The 25714-nt window shown below is 40.0% G+C and overlaps 1 protein-coding gene and 1 long non-coding RNA gene across 4 annotated transcripts in view; one reads left to right on the forward strand and one right to left on the reverse strand.

The window, feature by feature from the left end:
* LOC101443584 (sterol O-acyltransferase 1) overlaps nucleotides 1–25362 on the reverse strand; it is a 115416-nt gene extending 90054 nt beyond the window's left edge. For all 3 annotated transcript variants that reach the window (XM_071207588.1, XM_058274804.2, XM_071207587.1), the window contains exon 1: nucleotides 25196–25362. The gene's annotated coding sequence lies outside the window, so the exon portion shown is untranslated. The remainder of the gene's footprint in view (nucleotides 1–25195) is intronic.
* Nucleotides 22044–25247, forward strand: LOC131273051 (uncharacterized). The gene is made up of 3 exons (XR_009180157.2): nucleotides 22044–22327; nucleotides 23462–23564; nucleotides 24900–25247. It is a non-coding gene; the product is annotated as an uncharacterized lncRNA (long non-coding RNA).
* Nucleotides 25363–25714: the final 352 nt, after the last annotated feature.

Here is a 25714-nt window from a genome sequence, read left to right on the forward strand (position 1 = left end):
GCAGGTGTTAAAAACTGCTTTTTGGCCTTGAATAAAAGGGGAAAATGGAAAGGACAAATGAATTTACATAGCTGAGAATCTCCAAAAAAGAGTCAGGAGGTCATCAGAGGGGTCACGCTTATGCTTGCCTCAGCAGGGTCACAGAGACAAAGTAGATACAAGCCCAGGTACTGATGCTCCTGAGGGCTACAGAGATCCACATGTTCAATGGTCATGGCAGATGCCTCTGGAGTTCAGTGCCATGTTATTTGGCCCTACTTTGGAATTTGTGTTCCTGAGAGTGGGACTCAGATGTGACCTCTCTACACATGCCTCTTCTGTTACTTTTACCGGACCTGTGGTTGGCACTGGGGTTGGTGTATACTCAGGAGACCTGAATCTCCGGACTGTCCATGTGACAGCCATGCCCTGAGCCTCAGCAATTGATCTTTAATCTCATAATGAACTTTTAATATTTGGTTTAACTGCAAAACTCACAGGTACAGCCAAAAAGTGAGACTGCTTGATAAGTAAGTCAGCCCCTTTTCCCAGGAAGAATCATACTTGGGAGGCTACTCTTGGAGGATAACTGCTCCCAATATCTCCCACAAACCCAGCTTGGCAGCTTTGGTCTGAAGCCCTGAGATCAGGCATCTGCCAAGACTGAGTTCAGCCAAGGGGGTGCCCTTCGATATGGCTCTGAGTTCTCAGGACACTGACATCAGAGCAGTGGCTCCAAACATCCCCCAAAAATGTCTTTTGGATGCTTCAGTTTGGAGGGTAAAAGTTTAGTCACACTTGGACTATGGGATGCCAGGTCAGCTGACAAACACTTTTTCATTTCTCCTAGCATATCAACAGACTCCCCACTGGGGTGTATTCTCAAGAACCAGACAACATTGCCTACCAAAGTGTTGAGGAATAAGAAACTAATTTTCTGTAACACCACATGACCACAGTGCAGCCTTGAAAACGGGCAATGATGGCTTGCTATAGGCACTCTAAATTATAACCCTATTTTACAGTTAAACCTCCTGTGTAAAAAGGGAAGGGAAGCAGTTAAGAGATTCCATATGCCCAATTCTTCATGGCTCTATCTCAGAACACAAGTTTGAATGGATCTTGCCAGTTGCGTAATGCTCTGGATGTGAAACCCCTAGAAAGTAGAGACCCTGAGAAGGAGGATGATATCTTAGATGAACCCCTCCTCAGTCCTCTCCCACACTGTAACCCAGATCCCAAGCTTAAGGCTCCTCCGGACTCACCTCCAGCCTCCACACCACTGCCTCATATGCCCTTATCTAGTCCAGGAGTCACCAGGAGTGGGGCATCTTTTCACCCTACCAGGGGACCCAAAAACGGCCTCTACCCGATTAAGGTAGTAGCAAATAAAGACACAGGACCAATTAGAGTCCATGTCCCTTTCTCCCTGGCAGATTTAGCTCACTGTAAAAAACAGTTGGTGCAATTTTCAGTGGACTCAGCTAAATTTACCAGGAATTCTAGCAGTTAACCCTAATTTTTTAGCTAACATGGGAAGATATGCAGATTATCCTAGCCACATGCTATACCCTAAAGAATAAAGTGGCATTTGGGAGGAGATACAGGAACATGCCAATAAGATGGCAGTCCAACAGCCCCAGCAGTGTGCTGTGGAGGTTGTGACAGTCCCAGATACCAACCCTAACTGGGACTACCAAAGGGAACAAGCAGACCTAAGGAAAAGGGGCCATATGATAGCATGTTTATTAGAAGGAATGAGAAAGTGTGTCATCAATACTGTTAACTACAATAAGACTTAAGAAATAACCCAGAAAAAAATAAGAAAACCCTGCCTTGTTCCAAGGGAGGAAACCCTGCCTTGTTCCAACGGAGGTTAGTGGAAGCTATAACAAAGTATACCCTGTTTAATCCAGACACACTAGAAGGACGGATTGTGTTAAAATCCTATTTTCTTGAGAACTAGCAAGATGGCGGCAGAGTAAAGAGCTCCGAGAGTCAGCTCCTGCTATAGGGCAGTTAGTAAATACCCAAAGCTATCCGAAGCACCTGTTTGGGGGTCCAGGAGACCAAAAGAGCATCCTGCAAACACCACTGAAGAAATAGAAGGAGGAATATGTCCATCTGCAGAGAAACTTAGTAAGTAGAGTGCTCCATGCCATGGAGGCTGGTACCCATCCTCTGCTGGAGGCACAAGCCTCCTTGGGAGCTATTCCATGGCTGGAATTGGAAGCTCTACTTCCCAAAAACAGAGGAGGAAGAGATGTTCAACAACACCTTCAGCTACTGATTAGTAAATTCAAGGGCTAAAGTATAATCCTAAGAATAGTTAAATTTTGAATCTGTCCGAGTCAGAAAGAGGCTGGTAGTGGCTATCTTAACTCCATACCAGGCATGAGGGAAAGCAGGGCTGATTGAAAATCACGGTGCTGGTAAGGACCGGCCTCTTTCCATCCAGGCTAGATGGCAGCTCTAGCATAAGCCCCAGTCCCAGCCCCACCTCCGGCAGGGAGGACATAATGAAGATTATATCAATAAAAGAAACTGAAAGTGTGAAAAGAGTGGTGAAAATAAAATATGACAGATAAAATCCAAGACTCAGGAATGAACTCAATTGATGATGTAAAGCACTTGTATTCAGAAAACTACAACTCAATGTTAAAAGAAATCAATCAAAAAGGCCTAAATAGTTGAAAAACATTCCATGCTCATGGAATGGAAGACAAAATATCATTAAGGTGTTAATTCTACTCAAACTGATATACAGATTCAACAAAATCCCAATAAAAATTCCACCAGCATTTTAAAAATAAATTGAAAATATGATTATCAAATTTATTTGGAAGGTTAAGGGTTTCCTAAATAGCCAGAAATATCTTAAAAAGGAAATGCAAAGTTGAAGGACTCTCATATCCAGACTTTAAATCGTATTACCTAGCTACAGTGGTAAAAAACAGCATGGTACTCACATAAAGACAGACACATAGACAAATGGAACCAAATTGATAGCTCAGAAAAGACCCTCACATGTGTGGCCAAGTGATTTTTTTACTAGCCTCTCAAACCCACCCAGCTTGGGCAGAAGAGTCCATTCAACAAATGGTGCTGAGAGAACAGGATATCCATAGCCAAAAAGATGGAATGAGGACCCCTATCTCACACCTTATCCAAAAATTAACTCAAAACAATAAAAAACCTAAATATAAAACCAAGAACTGTAAAGCTTCTAGAAGAAAATGTAAGAAAATACCTTCAAGACCTGGTTTAAGGTGGTGGTTTCTTAAAGGAGATAAGAGGAGGACTGAGATTGACTACTGATGTTTAATGTATGTAGAAGTTTTAATTAGCTTTACTATAAAAGTAAAAGTGTGGAAATGTATAGAGTGAATGGTAACACATAGTGAGTAACAGCTACCTTATAATTGGTGGTGTGGCTGAAAATAATAGTCTAGAGATGTAAATGCCAATGTACAGACTGTTAGAGAATAATCTAGAAATAGCACAGTAAACCTAGAGGTGGATGAGAATTGTGGTTAATGGTACAGATGCAAGAGTGTCCTTTGTGAGCTAGAGAAAATGTACATTACTATTGCAGTGTGGTGGGAATGTGGAGAAACATAGGAAAAATACACCTGGAGTGACCTATGCACTGTGGTTAGCAGTAATAATGTAATATTCTTACATCTATGCAAAAGATCTACTGTGTTGATAATGGGCCTGTATGTATAAAGCGTGTGTCAAATGTACACTATGGACATGGTAAATATCGGATGATATTATCTCATAATGTGTAACAAATGTTCCACCACAGTGTGATGGGTTGAAAGGGGGTGTTTTTTGGGAATTCTGCACATGCGCATGACTGTTTTGTAAATTTACAACTTCTGTCATAAAAATATATTTTAAAAATAATAATAGGGTGGTTTGGGGGGAAAATACACCAACCGTAAGGACTATAATTAGTGGTAAGATTTTGACGATATTATTTTAAATTTGTAACAAATGTCTTAAGACAATGACAAGTGTTGGGACCCCTGTGTGATGTTAGGCATATTTGTTTTGTAAACTCAAAACGTTTACTATATTCTTATTGTTTATGTATGTTCATATATAAATGATATAAAGATAATAATAATAGGGTGGGTTGGGGAAAAATACTTTGGTTAGTAGTAATATTTTGATGATGCTCTTTAATCATTAGTTGAAATGTTTAACAACAATGCAAGGTATGGGTGGTAGGGTGAGGTATGAGAGTCCTGTATGATGTTATATATGTTTGTTTTGTAAGTTCACAACTATTACTATACACTTACTGTTTCTGTATGTTTAGGTATGAGTGATATACTTCAATAAATTTTAAAAAAAATTTTAATCCTATTTTATTTGCCAGTCAGCCCCAGATATTAGAAGGAAACACCAAAAGCTAGCACGAGGACCCAAACCCCAATGAATTCTCTTTTAGAAGCAGCTTTTCCATCTTCGACAATTGCAATAAGGCCATTGAGGAGTCAAACATAAGGAGAGACAGGAAAAAGGCTCACCTTGTGGCAGTCGCCATGGGTGGCAGCCTGTCACGTCAAAGTCACTCCTAGTTGGGCTCCCAAGCATCAAGATCCTGATTCAACTGTGGAGAGCTTGGAAACTAGAAGAAAGACTGCCCTAGACCACTGCAACCCTGTAGAGAGACCCGCGGTCCCTGCCCCAATACAGGAAAAGAGGCCATTGGTCTTGGGAGTATACCATATCCCAAAGGGAAGGCAGAGCACATCCCATGGGCCCTTATGGCACTGGCCACCAGGGAGGACTGATGGAGCCCGGGACAAAAGGAGGCTCCTTGGAGTTCTCTGTGGAACATCAAACAGGAGGAGCCCTGGGTGATCCCTGATGTGGCTGGTAAGATTTTTAAATTGATACAGGAGCCACGTATTCAGTTCTGACCAGTCACTCCAAATCTCCTTCCCCCAAAACCTGTCTGGTAGTGGGTGTTGGCAGTAAATCTAAAATTAGATCCTATACTGGCTCTGCAGACACCCAGGTCCTACGGTCATGGCAGATAGCTCTGGGGTTTCATGCCTCACCAGTTGCACCCCCATTAGAGTTTGTGCTCCTGAGTATGACAGAGTTGGACTCAGTTGTGACTTCTCTACATTTGCCTGTTTTGTCCCTTCTATTTGAACCTATAGTTGGTTCTGCAGTTGGTAGGTATACATCCAAGAGACTTGAATCTTTGAGCTGCCCATGTGCCAGCTGGGCCCTGTGGAGTTGTGACACTTACTGTCCAGTTCACTGGACTCAGCCAGGACAGCTAACAAGGAGGTGAGGAAGGACAACCACAATAGCAAGGAACTGAGAGAGTCTACAACTGCAAGCAAGAAAGTCCCATCAATCAGCCATATGGGATTGAGGCACCCTCTCAATTAGAGATGAAGTGGGCATCACCATCCCAGAATCCTTAGGATTCAGGAATATTATATGGACTAGAGTGGACTTACTGGTATTCTACTATAGACTTATTGGTATTCTAGATAGGAAGAAATTATATCATTGATATGGAGACAGTGGCCATAGGAGGTGCTGAAGGCATATGGGGCATTTTTGGGACTTGGAATTGTCCTGAATGACATTGCAATGCCAGATAGAGGCCATGATATATCCTGCCAGAATCTACAGCATTGAGTGGGAGACAATGTTAACCATAATGTAAACTATAATCCATGCTTAGTGGCAATGCTCCAAATGTGTTCATCATTTGCAATAAATGTACCACACTAATGAAAGAATTTGTTAATGTGGGGAAGGATGGGTGATGTGGGGAATGGGGCATAAGGGAATCCCTTATATAATTTTTTCCCCTATATTTTCTCGTATAACATTTTGTGTAATCTAACTATCTTTTAAAAATTAAAAGTATATTAAAAAAATAAAATATTTAAACCTTAAAAAAATAGTAAATAAAAAAAATAATAAAATTAGATCCTTTACTAAGTCTCTCTTCTGCCAAACAGGAAACCTAATCATAAGCCATCATTTTTAAATTGTCCCTGAATGCCCCACCCCCTTACTGGGATGGGATTCACTTTGTACTCTGGGAGCATGCATGCAACTAGTAGTGATAAATAAACCTCTCTGAGGTCCCTTTAGGCCAGAACTCAAGGGAAGAATATGGAACTTTGTGCCTAGCCATGATTCTAAATAATTAGATCCCTCCTCAACAGCTACACCCCAGGAAATCAATAGTAAAGTAAATCCTATGGTCTGGGAAACCAGGATACCAGGAAGGGCCCTCTTGTTTCCCCCAGCTTACACTGTTTATAAAACCAACCAGGCCTATCCTCATAGAAAGCAGTACTCCCTCAAAGAAGAAGCTGTAAAGGCCTCTGGCCCATGGTTAAAAAGTTCTCGGAGAATGGCCTACTAATTCCCTTCCAATCTCTTTCCAACATGCCATTCTTCCTGTAAAAAAAAAAAAAACAATGGCAGCTACCAGCTAGTTCGAGACCTAAGAGCAATCAATAGCTTTTTAATACCAATTCATGTGGGCGTACCCAACTCTTATACTATGCTAAGTCTCAGAAACTGCAGCTTGGTTTACCGTTCTTGACTTAAAGGATGTCTTTGTCTGCATTCCACTCCACCTGGACTCCAAATTCCTTTTTTTGGTGAATGGCAGGAGTCCAACTCTAAACCTCAAGTCCAGCTTACATGAACCGTATTGCCACAAGGGTTCTGAGACAGCCCCCAGATGTTTGGGAGTGCCTTAGCTCAGGACATAGCTAATCTTCACGTGCCTCAGAGCCCCTTCTTGCAATATGTGGACGCTCTGTTGCTTTGCAGCCTAACAAAGGAAGTTCCCGGTGCCACCACCATTTTAGTCTAGCTGATAGAGGCTATAGAGTATCGATCAGCATCCAAGGAACAGCAGAAAGTCTCCTATTTAGGGTTTCTTCTCACTCTAGGAGAAAGGTCTTTCTCCCCAGAAAGAGTTCAAACTATGACTAGTATTCCCCAGCTTCAAACAATTGCAGGCTCTCCTAGCAATGGCTGATTACTATAGACTGTGGATACCTGGTTTCGTGAAATAGTGTGGCCACTGTACAGAGCTACTGCTGGGGCTGATAACCATCCCTTAGAATGGGGACCAGACCAGAAAGTTGCCTTCTAATTAAAACAGGCCTTAATTAGCCCTCCAGCCTTAGGAATTCCTAACCTCTAGCAAACCCAGACTTCGATTGGTTCACAGATGGAAGCAGTGAACCACTGCTTTCCCTGCCCTCCTCCCTTCTCTCTCTGCCTGGAGCAGCCTGTACCTATACCTGCTGTAGCAGTTTGGTATTGTTTATGAATTCCCAAAGTAGATTTTGGCTTGTGTTTGTAAAGTTGGTCTGTACCTCTGGGTGTATTAGACTGTATTAGACTCAGAGGTTTCACTTTTACTTAAATCAAGATTAGGGCTTTTATTTGACCTCCTAATTAGGGTGACTTAGTTTCAATCCCTGCCTACAGCTAGCCTACAGCTGTGGGCTATATAAACTAATGCTCAGTCAAAGACAGGGCAGTAAATACACATAGAAGGAGAACATAGAAGCAGATACACAGGAGGAAAGAGGGCACCATAGACACGGCCCAGGAAAGAGAGATGAGCCTGATAGTCTATAGCTGACTTTGTAGAGAACAGAGCAGCTGAGCCTGGAAAAAAATGAGCCCTGGGAAAAGTCATGAGCCTTAAGCCAACCTACACCTGAGAACGGAAGAAGCTGGGACCACAGAGCCTTAAGAGGAAGGAGGAAGACTGAACCCTAGCAAACATTACCCACCAGCTTGCATCAACAGATGCTATATAGTACTAATTATGGAAACGAGTTGGACTCTTTAGGGCCTGGTAATTATAAGCTTCTACTCCAAATAAATAACCTTTATAAACGCCAAGAGATCTGGTACTTTGCATCAGCACCCCTTTGACTGACCAATAGACCTAGGGACCTGTAATCTGGTATTTACTCCCATTTCTATTCTCATCTCCCATTTCCTTAATAAACTACTGGCCTAAATAACCCATCATGTTCTTAAATTTTTTTATGTAACAAAGCAAAGAACCTAGAGGAATCTGACTTCGTTATGATCTGTCCATTAAGTATACTCCTGAAAAAAAAGAACCCAGCAAATAATTGGTATTTGGTAAAATTAAGCATTCAATGTCTAATTGTTAATTGATGTGTTACTTAAATATAGTGTTAAGCGTCTGTTTAAACTGTTAATTGGTGTTACTGCATTTGTATTACTGAATTGTTCCTAATTGGTTACTAATTACTAAAATTCTTTAAAATGGGAAATTCTAATTCCAAAAGCCTTCCTGTCATCCTTTTGACTATATTTTGAAAAACTGGAAAAATTTTAGTCATGACCCTACGAAAAAGCAGTACATGCTTTATTTCTTTAGCCAAGTCTGGCCTCACTATGATTTAGAATCAGGAGAGAAATGGCAGGAATATGGTTCTATAGAAAAGAATACTGTATTACAATTTGGTTTGTTCTGCAGAAAAAGCAGGATGGGATGAGATCATGCATTTTCAGTCCTTTGTCCCTTTCAAAAATTAATGTTATGAAAAAATATAAAATTTTACCTGTAAAAACTATGAGAGGGAATAAAAGCTGTCCTCCCTGATTCAAATCCAATAGAGCCTTTACTAACTCCTCGTTTTTATTCCCCTTTACCAGATGTAAAAGAGCCTGAGATAGAAGTAATCTTCCTCTTCCATATCCATCAGGGCACTCAGCAGCTGAGACACCAGCAAAACATCTACTCCTCTGGGAAGTGCCTACAGTAAATAAGCAGGGAGGCCAAAAAGAATTTGAATATGGGCATATCCTGTTCCCCACATCAGATTTATATAATTGGGAAAATAATACCCCACTCGATAGAGAAGACCCCCAAAAACCAGAAAGCTTAATCACTTCAATATTAGCAACTGTATTAGTCAGCCAAAGGGATGCTGATGCAAAATACCAGAAATCAGTTGGTTTTTATAAAGGGTATTTATTTGGGGTAGGAGATTACAGATACCAGGCCACAAAGCCTAAGTTACTTCCCTTACCAATATCTATTTCCACGTGTTGGAGCAAGATGGCTGCTGACATTTGCCAGGGTTCAGGCTTCCTGGTTTCCTCCCTTCCTGGGCCTTGCTTCTCTTTGTGTGCTTACTTCCTCAAACTCCAACATCAAAACTTCAACATCAAAAACCCCACAACTCTGTCTTTTGCCATGTCTTTTATCTGTGAGTCCTACCCACCAAGGGTGGGGGCTCAAGGCCCGAATGGCACAAGAAGTTTACTTGATAATATTGTACTGATACAGCCAACTATAACCCGAATTGGGTTACTGTCTGTAGCAGTTTGATATTATTGATGAATTCCAAAAAGAAATACTGGATTATGTTTGTAAACTGATCTTTTCCTCTGAGCATATTAGATTATATTGGATTCAGAGGTTTACTTGATTAAGTAATCAGGGGGATCAGCCTCCCCGGGAGTCATGTCCCACACTGGGTGGAAGGTAATACATTCACATGCTGAGTTTGGCTTAGACAGTGGCCACATTTGAGCAACATGGAGGCTCTCAGGAGGCAACTCTTAGGCACCCTGCAGCTCTAGGCCTAGATGAAATTTCAAGCACCCAGGCTCATAAGCATAGTCATCAGTATTAAGGACCCATCATTGGACCATCCTTCTTCACTGGTCTTTGCCCTTGCACTTGGGGGATTGTTGCTGTTCCATTGGGGAATGTGACAGAGCTCCCCAGGATGGGAACACAGCATTCTCTGTTGTCGTGTGTAACTCTACCCACTATGACAATATCCAATGAATGTCCGAACATATCTATACACCCTATATGCATGCCCTGGAGAACTCCTCCTACCCATGCATCCCTCATTAGTGACACCCTACACCAGTGCTCCTCCCCTGCCATAGTTGAACCCCTCTGTGATCCAAACTTCTTCAAAAATGAAGCCTAATATACTGCCAAATTCAATTAGTAGGAAAATGAAATAGTAGTGATAGGTTTAAAGATTAGAAATAGAGAGCATAATAATTTTAAAAAGCTAAAATAAAGTAAAAAATAATTTGGGGTATTAAAAAATGAAAAATATCATAAAACTTTTTTTGACGTTTTGCCTTTCATCACTGTAATTGGTGTTGCCCTGTACATACCGTGGCAAGGAATTCTCTTCCATTCCTTCCTCAGTGTCTACATCCTTTTTTAAAAAAAATTTTAAGTTACGTCTTCAAAAAAGTTTTAGCTCACAGTAAAGTCACATATACAATATAGGGGACTCCCATATACCCAACACCAAACCCTTTTGTCCCTTCCCCAGCAATGATCTTTTTACATGTGGATGTTATATTTGTTACAGCTGATGTACAGTTAGAGCTGCCTCTGGCCACATTCTTTCTGTTTTTACCTATCCCTGCCATCAGGGCTTTCCCATTTTGGGAAGCTGTGGAGGAAGGGCTGGGTGCAGAAAATGGCGGGGAGGAGGGATCTGGGTTTAATTTTGAGTTATTTCTACTGGACCTGGGATTTGGGGGTGATGAGCAGAAGGAAAGTGCTGCAAAATGAGCCATGTTTTGCAAGATTTATGCTGTGGGTGGATTCCTTGATTGCTGTAGGGTTCTGAAAGAATTCATGAATTTGTAAAAAACATGTATAGCCTTGGAGTAGGGGTAATTAAATAAAATCTAACTGCCAAATTTCAATAAGTAAAGGAAAATGTCCTTGAGAGCTAGGGAAAGGGTTTTCCTGAATTATGCTTGGGACAAATTAAACAATTGCAGTATATTTTCCAGAGCCTGATAGTATGCTTTTGAATTTGTTCATAATTGTAGGATATTAAGGAAGCAAAGAGGTTTTTAATCCTATGGAGGAAGACAAAACATTTCTTCCACAAACTATCCTTGTTTCTATTTTATTCTACTTAGGCATGTTCTCCCTATGTTTACATGGGTATTAATAAACAACTAGCATTATGTCTACAGAGCTTTAAGATGATGAAAACTGTAAGTATGTGTTTAACAAAATTGTTTTGACAAATGATATATTAAAATAACTGTGTTGTAGAATATACAAAAGCAGTTCAAAGATCTTTTTGGTAACCTAAAGTATGTAGGATAAGATTTGTTAAAGAAAAGAGAGTAGTTTTGTCCTAACATAAAATGGCTGGTTTTCACAAAAAGATAGGTGGGAATGCATAGGACAAGACCTGAATGGACATGGAAAGTTGTAGATGGTTTGTGGAAGTGAATTGTTTGTCATTGTCAATGCTGACTAAAATTTGAAAAACTTGTTCAAAAACGTTTTTAAGTGCTTTTGTATAAATCTGCCTATTCTTACAAAACTGGAGTTTGGTTTTCTCTCTGTTAAAGAATAAAATTTTCTCAGATTGTTGGTCAGCTCTTAATGAAAGGTTATAAAAAGTTTTCTTAACCATCTGTTTTCTGTCTAGAAGACAGAGTCTGTATCATATCAGAGTAACCCCCATGTTGATGTTTATGCTGATCTTATATACTTGTTACTGGGTTACTTTGTTAGATAGGGAACCAAATACTGTTTCATGGCAACCCATTTTTTTTCTAGCAGATGTGAAATCAGTTTTTGTAGTTAAAAATCAAAGCAATAAAACAGAAAATAAATGAAAAATGCTATTCCTATATTATCTTATAGCTCACTCTAGTATTTGTACATATATACAATAAACACATTTTACAACTTGTAATTATGTTGGAACTACAATTTTTTATGTGCTTTCTTCATTTCATATCAAACAACACAGAGGCTCTAAAAATCATTTTTTAATTTGGTTAATAATGTAACAGTGAAAAGTGATCACAAATAAAGCTGCAATGAACCTTCCTGTTTATATAATTTTTTAAAACCCCATTGTATTTTTCTCCTATTATCAGGATTAAAAGATGATTTTTAAAAACAATTTATTTAAGTATATCATTCATACATGAACATACAGAAAAAATAAGTGTATAGTAAAAGTTGTGAACTTACAAAACAAACATTCATAACAGCACACAGGGCCCCCATACATCACCCCACTACAAATACCTTGCATTTTTGTGAAACATTTGTAACAAATTACAGAAGAGCACCACCAAAGTATCACTACTATAGGCTGTATATTACATTTGGTGTATTTTTCCAGCAACCGACCTATTACAAATTTTTGTTCATAAACCATACAATTTTTACCTAAGTACAATCAATGGCATTCGGTATAATCACCAAGTCGGGCATTTATCACTTAAAGGTTGAACATTTTCATTACTCAACAAACAAACAAACAAAACAAAACATTAAACAAACCACTAACACACTTAGGTTAGCTCTACTAAATTTCAAATCTATGGTGTGCTTTCACCATTTCTATTCATTTCAAACATTTACAGACAACTTTTTAGCAATTCTGCAGTGACTTAAACCTCAGCTTTACATTCCCTAACCTCATTCTTTTCTCTGGTGACTTATATTCTAGCTATTAACTCCATGTGTTTGCTCATTATATTTAGTTCATAATAGCAAATTCATACAATATTTGTCCTTTTGCTTCACTCAACATGATGTCCTCCAGGTTCACCCACATTGTCATATACGTCATGACTTCATTTTTCTCACACCTAAGTAATAGTCCATCATGCACATACACTACAGTTTGTTTATCCATTCATCAGTTGATGGACACCTAGGCTGTTTCCATTTTTTAGCAATTGTAATAATGCCACAATGAACATTGCATGCAATGGTCTGTTCGTGCCACTGCTCTCATTCCTTCTGGGTATCCATGAAGAAGTGGCATTGCCAGGTCACATAGTAGATTTATATCAAACTTCCGTAGGACCTACCAAACAGACTTCCACAGTGGCTGTACCATTCTTCATTTCCACCAGGAATGAACAAGCATTCCTATCTCTCCACATCCTCTCCAACACTTGCAGTTTTCTGTTCTGTTATTAGTAGCCATTGCAGGTGTGAAATAATATCTCATTGTAGTTTTGATTTGTATTTCTCTGATCGTGATATTGAGTAGTTTTTCATGTGTTTGTTTTTTTTTTTTTTGCCATTTGTACTTGTTTAGATGAATGTCTATTCAGGTTTTTGGTCATTTTTCATTCAGCCATTTATCTTTTTATTGTTGAGCACTAGGATCTCTTTATATAACGTGGATACTAGACGCTTGTCAGATGCGTGCTTTCCAAATATTTTCTCCCATTGAGTAGGCTGTTTTTTTTACCATCTTCACAAAGTCCACTGAGGTACAGAAGTGTTTAATTTTGAGGAGATCCCATTTATCTACTTTTTCCTTTGGTTGCTCATGCTTTGGATATAAGGTTTAAGACACCCCCCACTTGCTACAAGGTCCTGTAAATATTGCCCTCCTTTTCCTTCTAGGAGTTTTATGGTCCTGGCTTTGTGTTTAGGTCTTTGATCCATTTGAGTTAATTCTTGTATAGAAAGTGAGATAGGCATCCTCTTTCATTCTTTTGGTTATGGATATCTAGTTCTCCCAGCACCATTTTTTAAAGAGACTGTTCTGTCCCAGAAAAGTGAACTTCATAGGCTTTTCGAAAATCAATTAACCATAGAGATGAGGGTCTATTTCTGAACTCTCATTTTTATTACATTGATCAACATGTCTATCTTTAAGCCAATACCATGCTGTTTTGATCACTATAGCTTTAAAATACACTTTAAGGTCAGTGAGCATGAGTCCTCTGACTTAGCTCTTCTTTTTCAGGATGTTTTTGGCTATTCAGGACCCCTTTCCATTCTAAATAAATTTGGTAATTGATTTTTCTCTTTCTATAAAGTAGGCTGTTGGAATTTTGATTGGTATTACATTGAATCTATAAATCAGTTTGGGTAGGATTGACATCATCAGATGTTTAGTCTTCCAGTCCATGAACATTGAATGTCTTTCCATTTGCTTAGGTCTTTTTTGATTGCTTTCAGCATTGTTTTGTAGTTTTCTGAAAACAGACCCGTTACATTCCTGGGTTAAATCAATTCCTAGATATTTGTGTCCTTTTGTTGCTATTGTAAATGGAATTTTTTTTATTTCCTCGTCAGCTTGCTCATCACTAGTTTATAGAAATGCTACTGATTTTTTCGAGTTGATCTTGTATCCTGCCACTTTGCTGAACTTATTAGCTCAAGTTCCTTTGTTGTAGCTTTCTCAGGATTTTCTAAATATAGGATCATGTCATCTGTGAATAGTGAGAATTTTACTTCAATATATTTCAATTTGGATGCCTTTTATTTCTTTTTCTTGCCTAACTGCTTTGCCTCGAACTTCTAGCACTAGGTTGAATATCAGCAGTGACAGTGGGAATCCTTGTCTTCTTCCTGACCTTAAAAGAAACGGTTTCAACCTCTCTCCATTGAGTACGATGTTGGCTATGGGATTTTCATACATGCCTTTTAGTATGTTGAGAGACTTTTCTGTCACTTTTTTTTTTTAGGAGTTAGTGGGAAATGAATCTGGGGCCTTGTACATGTGAAGCAGGTGCTCAACCACTGAGCTACACCTGTTCCTTTTACCTATTTTTTGAAGTGTTTTCATCAAGAAAGAATGCTGCATTTTGTCAAATGCCTTTTCTGCATCAATCAAGATGATCATGTGTTTTTTTTCCTGGATTTGTTAATGTTGTGTATTTCATTAATTGATTTTGTTATGCTGAACCACCCTTGCATAGCAGGAAGAAAACCCACTGATTGTGATATATAATGGTTTTTTTGTTTGTTTTTTAAAGATTTATTTTTTATTTATTTCTCTCCCCTTCTGCCCCATTGTCTGCTGTATGTGTCCATTCACTGTGTGCTCTTCTGTGTCCACTTGCATTCTTGTCAGGTGGCACCAGGAATCTGTGTCTCTTTTGGTTGCATCATCTTGCTGTATCAGCTCTCTGTGTGTGCAGCGCCACTCCTAGGAGGTCTGTGCTTTTTTCACGCACAGCAGCTCTCCTTGCAGGGTGCACTCCTTGCACATGTAGCACCCCTATGCGAGGGGCAACCCTACGTGGCACAACACTCCTTGCACATGGCAGGACTACACATGGGCCAGCTCAGCACACAGGCCAAGAGGACCTGGGTATCAAACCCTGGACCTTCCATATGGTAGGCAAATACTCTATCAGTTTAGCCACATCCACTTCCTGGTATAATGGTTTTTATATGCTGTTGGATTATATGTGCAAGTATTTTCTTCAGAATTTTTGCATCTGTGTTCATTAGTTTTTTGTTTTCTTCTAGTAACTTTATCTGGCTTTGTTATTAGGGTAATGTGGGCATCATAAAATGTGTTGGGTGCTTTTCCCTTCTTTTCAATATTTTGGAAGAGTTTAAACAAGATTAATTCTCAAAATGTTTGGTGGAATTCACCTGTGAGGCCATCTGGTCTTGGACTTATCTTTGAAAGATTTTTGTTGACTGATTCAATCTCATTGCTTGTAATTGGTTTCTTGCATTCCTGTACTTATTGTATTGGTGATGTAGGTTGTTTGTCCATTTCTAGAATTTGTCCATTTTGTCTAGGTTGTCTAATTTGCTGTCATAGTTTCTCATAATATTCTTATGACCCTTTTTATTTCTGTGGGGTCAGTCATAATGCCCCACAATTGTCTGTGATTTTATTTATTTGCATCTTCTCTCTCTCATTTTTTTTTTTTTTGTCTTCCTAAGGGTCTATTTATTGTGTTGATATTCTCAAGTAACTAACTTTTGATTTGTTGATTTTCTCTAGTTTTTTATTCCAAAATTCATATATTTCTGCTCTGATCTTTGCTATTTCATTCCTTCTGCTTCCTTTGGGGTTGGTTTGCTGTTCTTTTCCTAGTTTCTCCAGTTGTTAAGTTACTTCTTTGATCTTAGTTTTCTCTTTTTTTTTTTGTTTACCCTCCCCCCCCCAAGCAGGTTGCTTGCTGTCTGCTCTCTGTGTCCATTTGCTGTGCATTCTTTTGTGTGTATTTATTTTTTTATCTATCCCCCCTTGTGGCTTGCTTGTTGTTTGCTCTGTGTCCATTCACTGCACACTTTTCGGTGTTTTTACTTGTCTCCATTTTTGTTGTATCACCTTGCTGAGTCGGCTCTTTGTGGTGCTTGCTCACAACAGCGTGCAGGCGAGCCTGCCTTCACAAGGAGGCCCCAGGATGCAAACCCAGGGCTTCCCATATGGTAGACGGGAGCCCAAATGATTGATCCACAGCAGCTTACCTCTCTTCTTTTTTAATATAGGCAATTAGGCCTATAAATTTCCCTCTCAGCACTGCCTTCCCTCTACATCATGAATTTTGATACTTTGTGCTCTCATTTTCATTTATCATGGGATATCTATTAATTTCCTTGCCATTTCTTCTTTGGCCCACTGATGGTTTAAAAATGTGTGCTTTACTATCCATATGTTTACAAATTTTCTCTTTTCCATCTGTTATTGATTTCCAGCTTCATTCCATTGTGATGTAAAGGTGCTTTGTATAATTTCAATCTTTTTATATTTATTGAGTTCTGCTTTTTTGACCCAGCGGATAGTAAAGCCAGCAGATGTCTGTCCTGGAGAAAGATCAATGAGTTCTTAATAAAGTATAACCTGCTGATTTGAGATGCAATATTCTCTCTATATATATGTTTGGTCTATCTCGTTTACCATATTGTTCAAGTCTATGTTTCTTTTTGATCATCTGTCTAGTTGTTCTATCTAGTGATGTGAGTGGCGTGTTCAAGTCTCCAACTATTATTGTAGATACAACTATTTTTCTTTTCAGTTTTCCCAGAATTTTCCTCATGTGTTTTGGGGCATCCTGGTTAGATACATAGATGTTTATGACTGTTACTCCTTCATGGTTGTTTGTCCTTTTTTATTAATATAAAATGACCTTTTGCATCTCATAACTTTCTTGCATTTAAAGTCTGATTTGTCTGACAAAAGTATAGCTAGTCCTGCACTCTGTTGGTTACTATTTGAGTAAAATATCTTTCTCTAACCATTCCCTTTCAGGCTATTTGCATCCTTGGATCTAAGATCAGTCTTCTGCAGACAGCATACAGATGACTCATGTTTTCTTATCCATTCTGTCAGCCTATGACTTTTGAGTGGGGAGTTTAATCCATTAACATTCAATATTATTACTGTAAAGGCATTACTCACATTGGCTTTCATACATTATATCTTGGTTTTGTTCATCTTTTTACCTTTCTGTTACCCTTTCTGACAGTCTTCAGTTCTACACTCTCCTCCAAGCCACTCTCTCTTCTTTTCTTTTCTGGCCACAGAACTCCCTTTAGTGATTCCTATAGAGGTCGGTTCTTATTTATGAACTCTCTTGGTTTCTCTTAATCTGTGAATATTTAAAACTCACCATCACATGTGAAGGACAGTTGTGCTGCTAGAGAATTATTGGCTAAGAGTTTTTCTCTTTCAGTACTGTAATTATATCATACCACCTACCTTCTTGCCTCCATGGTTTCTGAAGAAAAATCTACACTAAGTCTTATTGGACATCTTTTGTATGTGATGTTTTGCTCTTCCGTTGGTACTTTCAGATTTTCTCTTTATCTTTGGGTTTTGGCATTCTGCATATTAATAGTCTTTGGGTAGGCCTATTTGGATTTATTATAATTGGAGTATATGCTGCAATTCCTGGACATGTATAGTCATGTCTTTTATGAGAGCTGGAAATTTTTCGGCCATTATTTCCTTAAATACTGTTTCTGCCCTTTTGCCTACTCATGTCCTTCTGGAACTCCCATAACACATATGCTGAAAGTGTTATCATTCAACTCCCTGAGCCCCTGCTCAGTTTTTCCCATTCCTTTCTGTTAAAGTCCTTCTTTCTCTTCAAATTCACTTTTTTCCCCCTCTGTCACTGATTCCTTCTTCCATGATTTCAAATATGCTGTAGTGTACCTCTAATGTATTTTTTTAAAGATGGATTTATTTATTTATCTCCCCATCCTACCCCCCCTCCACTGTTGTTTGCTTTCTGTGTCCTCTACCATTCTTGTTAGCAGCTCTGGGAATCTCTGTCTCTTTTTGTTGCATCATTTTGCTGCATCAGCTCTCCATGTGTGTGGTGCCACTCCTGGGCAGGCTATGCTTTCTTCACATGCGGCAGCTCTTCTTATGGGGGTATACTCCTTGTATGTGGGGCTCTCCTACATGGGGGACACCCCTGCATAGCACAGCACTCCTTGTGAGCATCAGCACCAGGCGTGGACCAGCTCACCACATGGGTCAGGAGGCCCTGGGTTTGAACCCTGGGCCTCCCATTTGGTAGTCAGATGCTCTATCAGTTGAGCCAAACATACTTCCCATAATGTAGGTTCAATCTCACTTATTGTGTCTTTCATTCCTATAAGCTCTTTTATTTTTCTATCCAAGATTTCATATTTTTCTTTGTGCTTACCTGCTTCTTAATATCTTTTATTACTTTAGCCACATTGTCTTTCAACTCCATGATTAGATTTAGGGGATTTGTATGAACCTTACTGATTAACTGTTTCAAGTCCTGTGTCTCACCTGGAGTTTTGTATTTTTCATTTGCCTAAGTCATATTTTTCTTTTTCTTTGTATGGCTTGTAATTTTTTGTTGACATCAAGGAAAATTCTGGTGCTGAGTTTAATGTTCAGTTACTCTCTCTTACTTCGGGATTTCCCGTTAAGTAGCTGTGTTACCACTGTTCACTGACACTTGGTATAACTTGTTCTAATAGGGTGCAGGCCAGTTTCCAAGGGCCTTGGAGAGGGTGGTAATAAAGGTACCTGCTTTCCTTTAACTTATTATTTTTCCTTTTTTGTGCACTTTTCTGGTACAGCCAGCAATTTAGCTCAGATCCCAGGTGGTAGGGGGAATGCATTCAGAATAACTCCTCCCATAGGTGAGTGGTGCAGAACCAATGTCCTCAGAGCTGGCCAAGCCTCACAAACTTTCTCAGAGGCTGTTCTCCACCCTTGGCCAGCCACACCCTCCTCCCTCTACCTCTTCAGAAACCAGCACAGGGCAGTAGGGGGGTGTTTTAGAAAGCAAAATTATCATCAGCTCCTTGCTGGCTCTCAGGGCAAACAATGCCATGGTCCCACCCGATCTGGAAGTTACTGACCCTTCCAATGCATTAGACCAAGTTCACCTGACACAATCTGAATTTGCTGTAGGCCATGTCCCTCCCTCTCCCCTTTCCTGGGGAAGAGGACCCCTGCAACCCCCTCAGTCCTCAGCCATTGCAGTCCAAAGACTGCTTTTTGCTCTGTAGGTAGAGGGAAGGTCTCCCACTGCTGCTTTTGCAGCTCTATTTATGGAAGTTTTCAGGCAGCTCAGATGCCTTTCCTTTGTCCTTCTCTCTTCTGGGTGATATCACACCTTCCCCTGGTATCCTGAGCCCCAGACCAGCCTTCAAGACAGTCTCTGCCTGTCCTCTAGCTATTTTTTCTCGGGAGAAGTACGCCTCTGCCTCTCTCATTCTCCCTCTTACTGTACGTCAAAGTGACCCATTTTCCTGTTTAACATAATGTTCCAACCCAACAACTTTTGATACTTTGCCTTCTGAAAATCAAACCCTAAAGGATAAATTTTTATTTCAAACTTTTGTAACGGATTTGTTCTTTCACATTATAAAAGTGAAATGCTAAAACAGTTCATTTAATATTACGTGGGAAATATTTGGTGTTATAAAAATTAAAAGGGATTTTCTAATATTCTGTTGGTTAAGAATGTATCGGTAAAATGTTATTCATAAATTTAGAGACTGTATAAAATTCCTAAAATTTAACAATTTTCTCAGTGTGCATGTTATGTCCTGATATTGATCTACATGACACTGGACAAGAGAATGATGTTGTTGCTCATAGTTTTAGTTATTCTTGGGGGAAAGTTACATGTCATGGAAACAATCAAAGTCCTTCTCAGTTACACTGTTTTTCTCTAATGCTTCTTTAAAAGTGCATGGAGCCAACTACTAGTCAGAACTTCATCTTCATCAAAAGGGGACTTTTAAAGAAAAGCAAGGCAAGTCTATAAAATTATCTTCTGTCTGTTCATTAATATAGTCCAGGTAAAAGTGTGTAGGTGAGACAGGACAAAACTCCTGCTATGGTCTGTGCCTGATGAACTCGCTAGAAATTAATTGCCAAATGTTTTAGTTTAGGAAATAGTTTCATTTGGAATATGCTCATGGAATTAGGGCCCAGATTGTTAGCTTTAGCAGCAGTCACATTTCTTCCTGGGCTTTAACTGATTCCTAAATTGTGAAGTTCTTTGCTCCTTAGGTGTATGACCTGGCAATTACTTGGCTCTTTGGGTGTCTGTATAATACCTGATCCTCAGAGCTACAGTTCTCCAGCTCCAAAGGTGCTGAAGAAGCAGCATCGATTCTAAAAGACCATTCCATTTAACACTTACTAAAGGAGCTAAAGAAAGGATCAGACTTCAATTAAAAGGTGAATGGAACTGATCTACTTAAAGACTAAAGTGAATAAGAATACAAGGTAAAAAGTAATATTATCTGCATTTTAAAACTTTATTTTCTATTGAGGAACAAAAAGGAGAATTTTATTTTGTCAAAAAATGAAATATTTTTAAAAACTTTCTTTGGGACACTAATTTATCCTTTCAAGTCAGTGCATTTGAACAACCAAATTCAGCTTTATTTGACTTGGAACTAGACTAGGGAATGAGATTTTGGACTTCTGTATAGGTTAACAGAATACCCTGATGCATTTCCAAGTGCTTTTGAGCACAAAATAAAAAGGATTTGCAAGATCTCTTCAGGGACTGGGGAAGGAAAGCATAAAAGAATAAACTTCCCCATCTGGGAAATACTTGCCATTCTCTCAAGCAACAGGGCCTCTCAATTTACTAAAACTGTAAATAAAGAATTTTGCAAGGTACAAATCTAAGATCTACTCCTTTTTAGAAAACATTAATCTTCTCCATTTAAACTTATAAAAGTGAGACCTCTGAGAATAAACTCTAAATTATAAGGGCCTTATCTAACAAAATGAAATGAGCTAATAAGCCAAACCCTCAGTCTTGAGGCTTGCACTTATGAAATTTATTTCTGTGATGGTGAAGCAATATGTAACTATAATTAATGCTTAAGAGTCACTCCTTGAAAATCCTCTTTGTTGTCAGATGTGGCCTCTAAGCCAAACTCTAAATAAACTCACTACCTTCCCCCTGCATGGGACATGACTGTCATTGATAAATCTTTCCCTTGCACTTTAGAAAGACCAGTTCTTTCTTGATCAAAAGGGGGGGAAGAAATAAAACAAAATAATGTTTTAATGGGATAAAAGATTTCAAAGATTTGGGAAGTCACTGCGGAGGTTATTCTTATGCTGGTTTCTGCCAGATAGTGCACACTGCCACAGTACACAAAGCCTCCAGCAACAGTGATTCTGAAATCCCTAAGGAATACTCCAAGCTATGTCTAAAAATCTATAAAAATTATTTCCTCAGTGTAACATATTTTTACTTCATTTATCTACACCTATAATTTTCTATTTATTTATTACTTTATTTTTCAGACTGAAAGCCCCCAGATTGTTCATACGCTAGTTAAGCCCTGAAACACAGGAGTACTAGTCTCTTCAAGAATGACAGCCAGGTTCATTCCTCTATCCCATAATGTCTACGCCCCATTTTAGCAAGAAGAAGTTCAAACAGCCATCAGCCAGGTATCCATCAAGATTGAGAAAATGAAGAAATAAGAGGGGGCAGTTGTAACCGAGAATTAAGAATTAACAAATAATTATGATTACTGAGTCACTGAGATGCTTTTTTTACTTTCTAGTTGTGGAAGTTGGATATTATTTAGGAATTCCAAAATGAGATATTGATTATATTTGTAAACTGGTCTATTCCTCTGAGCATGACACCTGTTGATAGACTTAAGTTCAAATGCTTTACATTTACTTGATTAAATCAATATTAGGGCTTTGATTCGACCATGTCACTAGGGCAAGCAGGGTTGAGTCACTGCCTCTTTGGCGGTTGATAAAACAAACTCTCACACAGAAGTAGATAAACAGAGAAGTAGATACACAGAGAAGATACACAGAGGATCCTGCAGCCCTGGGAAGAGAGATGACCTCATAGTTTATAACAGAAGTTGTGAAGAGAACAGAGCAGCTGAGCAAGGAAAGAAATAAGCCCCAGAGGAAGAGAGACAAGTCCTATGCCAGGCTACAGCTGAGATCAGAAGAAGCTGGCACCACGGAGACTTAAGAGGAAAGAGGAAGGCTGAACCCTTGCAGACAATGCCTGTCATCTTGCTTCAACATGTGGCAACAGACTTTGGGTGAGGAAGTACCTCTCATGGTACCTTGAGTTGGACTCTTTAGGACCTTGTAACTGTAAGCTTTTACCCTAAATAAATACCCTTTAGAAAAGCCAGCAGATTTCTGGTACTTTGTATCAGCACCCCTTTGGCCAACTAATACACTAGTATATGATAGAACAGCCAAAAGTTAATACCTGAAATTATTGAAATTCACTGAACTAGTCTCAGCCCTTGTTTATATTTACTATTGTGAAGGTTATTTTAGACTAGTCCCAATACTTGCTTACACTTGCTAATGTAATGGTACAACTCCAGCTTCCCTTGCTTGAATCCATAAAAACCCTAAATTTACTAGATTTGTGGAGACAGATTTTTGGGTTGATAGACCATCTGATCTCCTGCTTCCTGCTTCCTGCTTAACAATAAACTTGTACTTTCTTTGAAACCCAGTGTCTCAGGAATTGGTAATTTGAGCACATTAGGCAGAGTACCTCCCTGATTTCACTAGGTAAAAATAAGACCAATCTCTGAGGACGGCCAGCAGTGAAGGAACCCAGCACTAATTTTTACTGAGTCAGTAATTTTTACAATGCCAGTGCAGCACAATCAGTGCAGCACATAACTCATTTAATATTTCCATTTTAAAAGATGTGGGCAATTTAGAAATGCTTACTTGAGGTCAAAAACACAGAGAGAAAGGTCAGTGGAAATATTTACATCTGAAGGGTCATAAAGTTATGACTAGATAGCTATTGAAAAGTACAATGACATGAAAAAAACACAAAATAAAATACAATGGTATACTGATTGAACAAGAATTTCTTAAGAATCTAATCTGGTCATTGTACTTTTATAATGTTCCACTGTGACAGTATCTAATTTGCTATAGTAGAGGAAAACAAAATTTTAAAAAATGGTTTGAGAAAGAAAACATGTTGGAAAGAAATGCCACTTTATCCCAATTTATTGTGTTATGATTAATAAAGTTTCTAATAAGAACCTAAAAACCCATGAAACAAACAAATATTGATCTCCAACTCTGGCAAATGAAATGTGTGCTAATTCGACCCTAGGTTTAGTGGGGGAAAAGAGAAATAATGCAGACGGAATTTACAATCCAAAACATAAAATTTCTCCCTCTTCCCTCCTTAGATTTGCGCACTACAAACCTCCAACTTCTTACATGCCAAAAAAAAGACATCAAGTCAACCAGAAAAACTAAACACAAGGAGAAATTCTCATTTACATCTGTATGGTTAGTATAATCATTTACCTTATATGATAAGTTCAAAAACAAAAGGCCCCACATTTAACATGTCAAATTTGACTGGCTTTTGTAAAAACGTTTCCATTTCTTTCCCACAAGATACAGTACTCTTCTAGAACACAAAATGTTTTTCCCCAGGTAATATTTCCCATTTCAAAGTTCCTTCATCTGTCCTCCAAGTCACTCATTCTTTCATTGTGCCAGGGTCTGCCCAGACCCGGAGACAAATACAACTATAGAAGAAACAAAACATCGAATTAACCAACTCAACTCATTACCACTGCTGATTATACTTCTGCTAAGGAGAATACAGAGGTAGGAGGACTTAACCATGGGGTGGCTTGCCTGGGGAAGTAATACCTGGGCTAATATATTTGAAGAACGTATAGGAGATTAGGAAAAGGGAGAGAATTGAGCATTGGAAGTGGAGGAAATCCCTCAAAACCAAAATATAAGAAAGAGTCTTTCCTCTTTTTTAATAAAGCCAGTGCAGCTTGAACCCAGAAAGCCAGGAGGAAAGTGACCCAAAATGAGCTAGACAGGAAGAGGATCACTGAATATTTTGGTCTTTATCCTAAGAGAATGTGAAAACTTTGATGGGTTCTAAGCACAAGAGGTATGGAGACAGACAGCAAGAATCCCCGGAGTGCAAGGGCAGTGCCCAGTGGAGACAGAGCATTACTCCAGGCCCTTGAAGCAGATGACTGTATTCATGAACGTTTTCTTGTGAGATTGAAACCTAGCCTAGTATTATATACTGCCTGAGAGTGTCCTCCTGAAAGCCTCCTTGTTGCTCAAACGTGGCCTCTCTGTAAGCCAAACATTTTTAAACAATTACTCTTAAATGTATCAAAATCTTTTCAGAAGCACATTCTCATACCTTAGAGGACACATAAATTTCCCTAACAAGACATGCATCAACATTACCCAACTTAGAGCAAACAAAAAGAATGTGTCGGGGTAAGCATTAAGGGAGAAAAAGACAAGTATTCTGTAAGGGGGGGGGGGGAAGTAGTTTAAACAGATGGCAGCCACTAAAATATTAAGACCAATGAACTTACCCCATGTATAAATAATGGAGAGACCTTAAAGCTTATAGTTGTTTCCCAGTTACGAATAAGTTCTAAATTGTGTGTGGAGTGTGTACACAGATAAGTTAATTGTACGGCTATTAACTTTTAAAGGCAACGGAAGGAAGTTAAAGCTACATTCTAACATTCAAAAATAAATTCAAACTCGGGTTAAAGGCTTTGGTGCCCAGATCAAGAGATCTCGACGTGCTGCAAAGATAAGCTTTCCCTCCTCGCTTTTATCCCAAATCAGTGAGAAGCTGACTTGCTGAGCGCCAGTTATCCTAACTCTCCTCACTGCCGCCTTGAGAGATGCCACAGGACGTGAAGGGCACACAACAAGCGCCCAAGGTTTACCAGGCTGCCGGGCGCCCGGGCGCCCGCGGTACCTTTCCGCGCGTCCACACCGCCTCCCACCCCCGGGACACGCAGAGCCTGCGCCCTCAGCGCGGGGAGCCGGGCGGGAGCGGGAGCTGCAGGGGCCTCTTCCCCTCCGTGGAGGCGGGTGGACCTGCGCGGGGCGGGAGAAGGTGGGGGCACCGGCGTTACCTGGGGCCGGACCCCGCTGAGGGAACTCGGCGACGCGGCAGAGCCCGGAAGACGCCGCAGCTCTGCCCCGAGAGAGGCGCCCGCAGCCGCGTTCCCGAGGCCCGAGGCGCGCAGGGCTGAGCCGCGGAGCGCGGAGATAAAGCGCGCGGGCAGCGCGGGCTCAGCGCGGCATTGGAGGGCCCCGCGGCCAGGCCCCGCCCCCAGCCCCCAGCCCCTCCCACCACCCCCACCCCCCCCACCCCCCAGCGGTCCCCGGCGTCCAGGGAGGGGAGCCCCACGCCAGGAGGCCCTGCTCCGGTGAGAACCGCTTGCTTCCCATCTCCACCCCAGCGATGGAAGTCGCGTCGGAAACGGACACAGGCAGTTTGGACAGAAAACCTTCCTGCAAGTGGAAACAGCCCCCGACGCAGTAGGACAGGACCGGGGAGTGTGGCAGTTCTTCTAGAGGCTCCCAGAAGCCGCTTCAGGAGGTGCGGTTCATTGTGTTAGAGCTGACCCTCGAGGAAGAAAACAGAAGCT

The sequence above is a fragment of the Dasypus novemcinctus genome, chromosome 13 (assembly GCF_030445035.2).
Source record: "Dasypus novemcinctus isolate mDasNov1 chromosome 13, mDasNov1.1.hap2, whole genome shotgun sequence".
Taxonomy (NCBI): domain Eukaryota; kingdom Metazoa; phylum Chordata; class Mammalia; order Cingulata; family Dasypodidae; genus Dasypus; species Dasypus novemcinctus.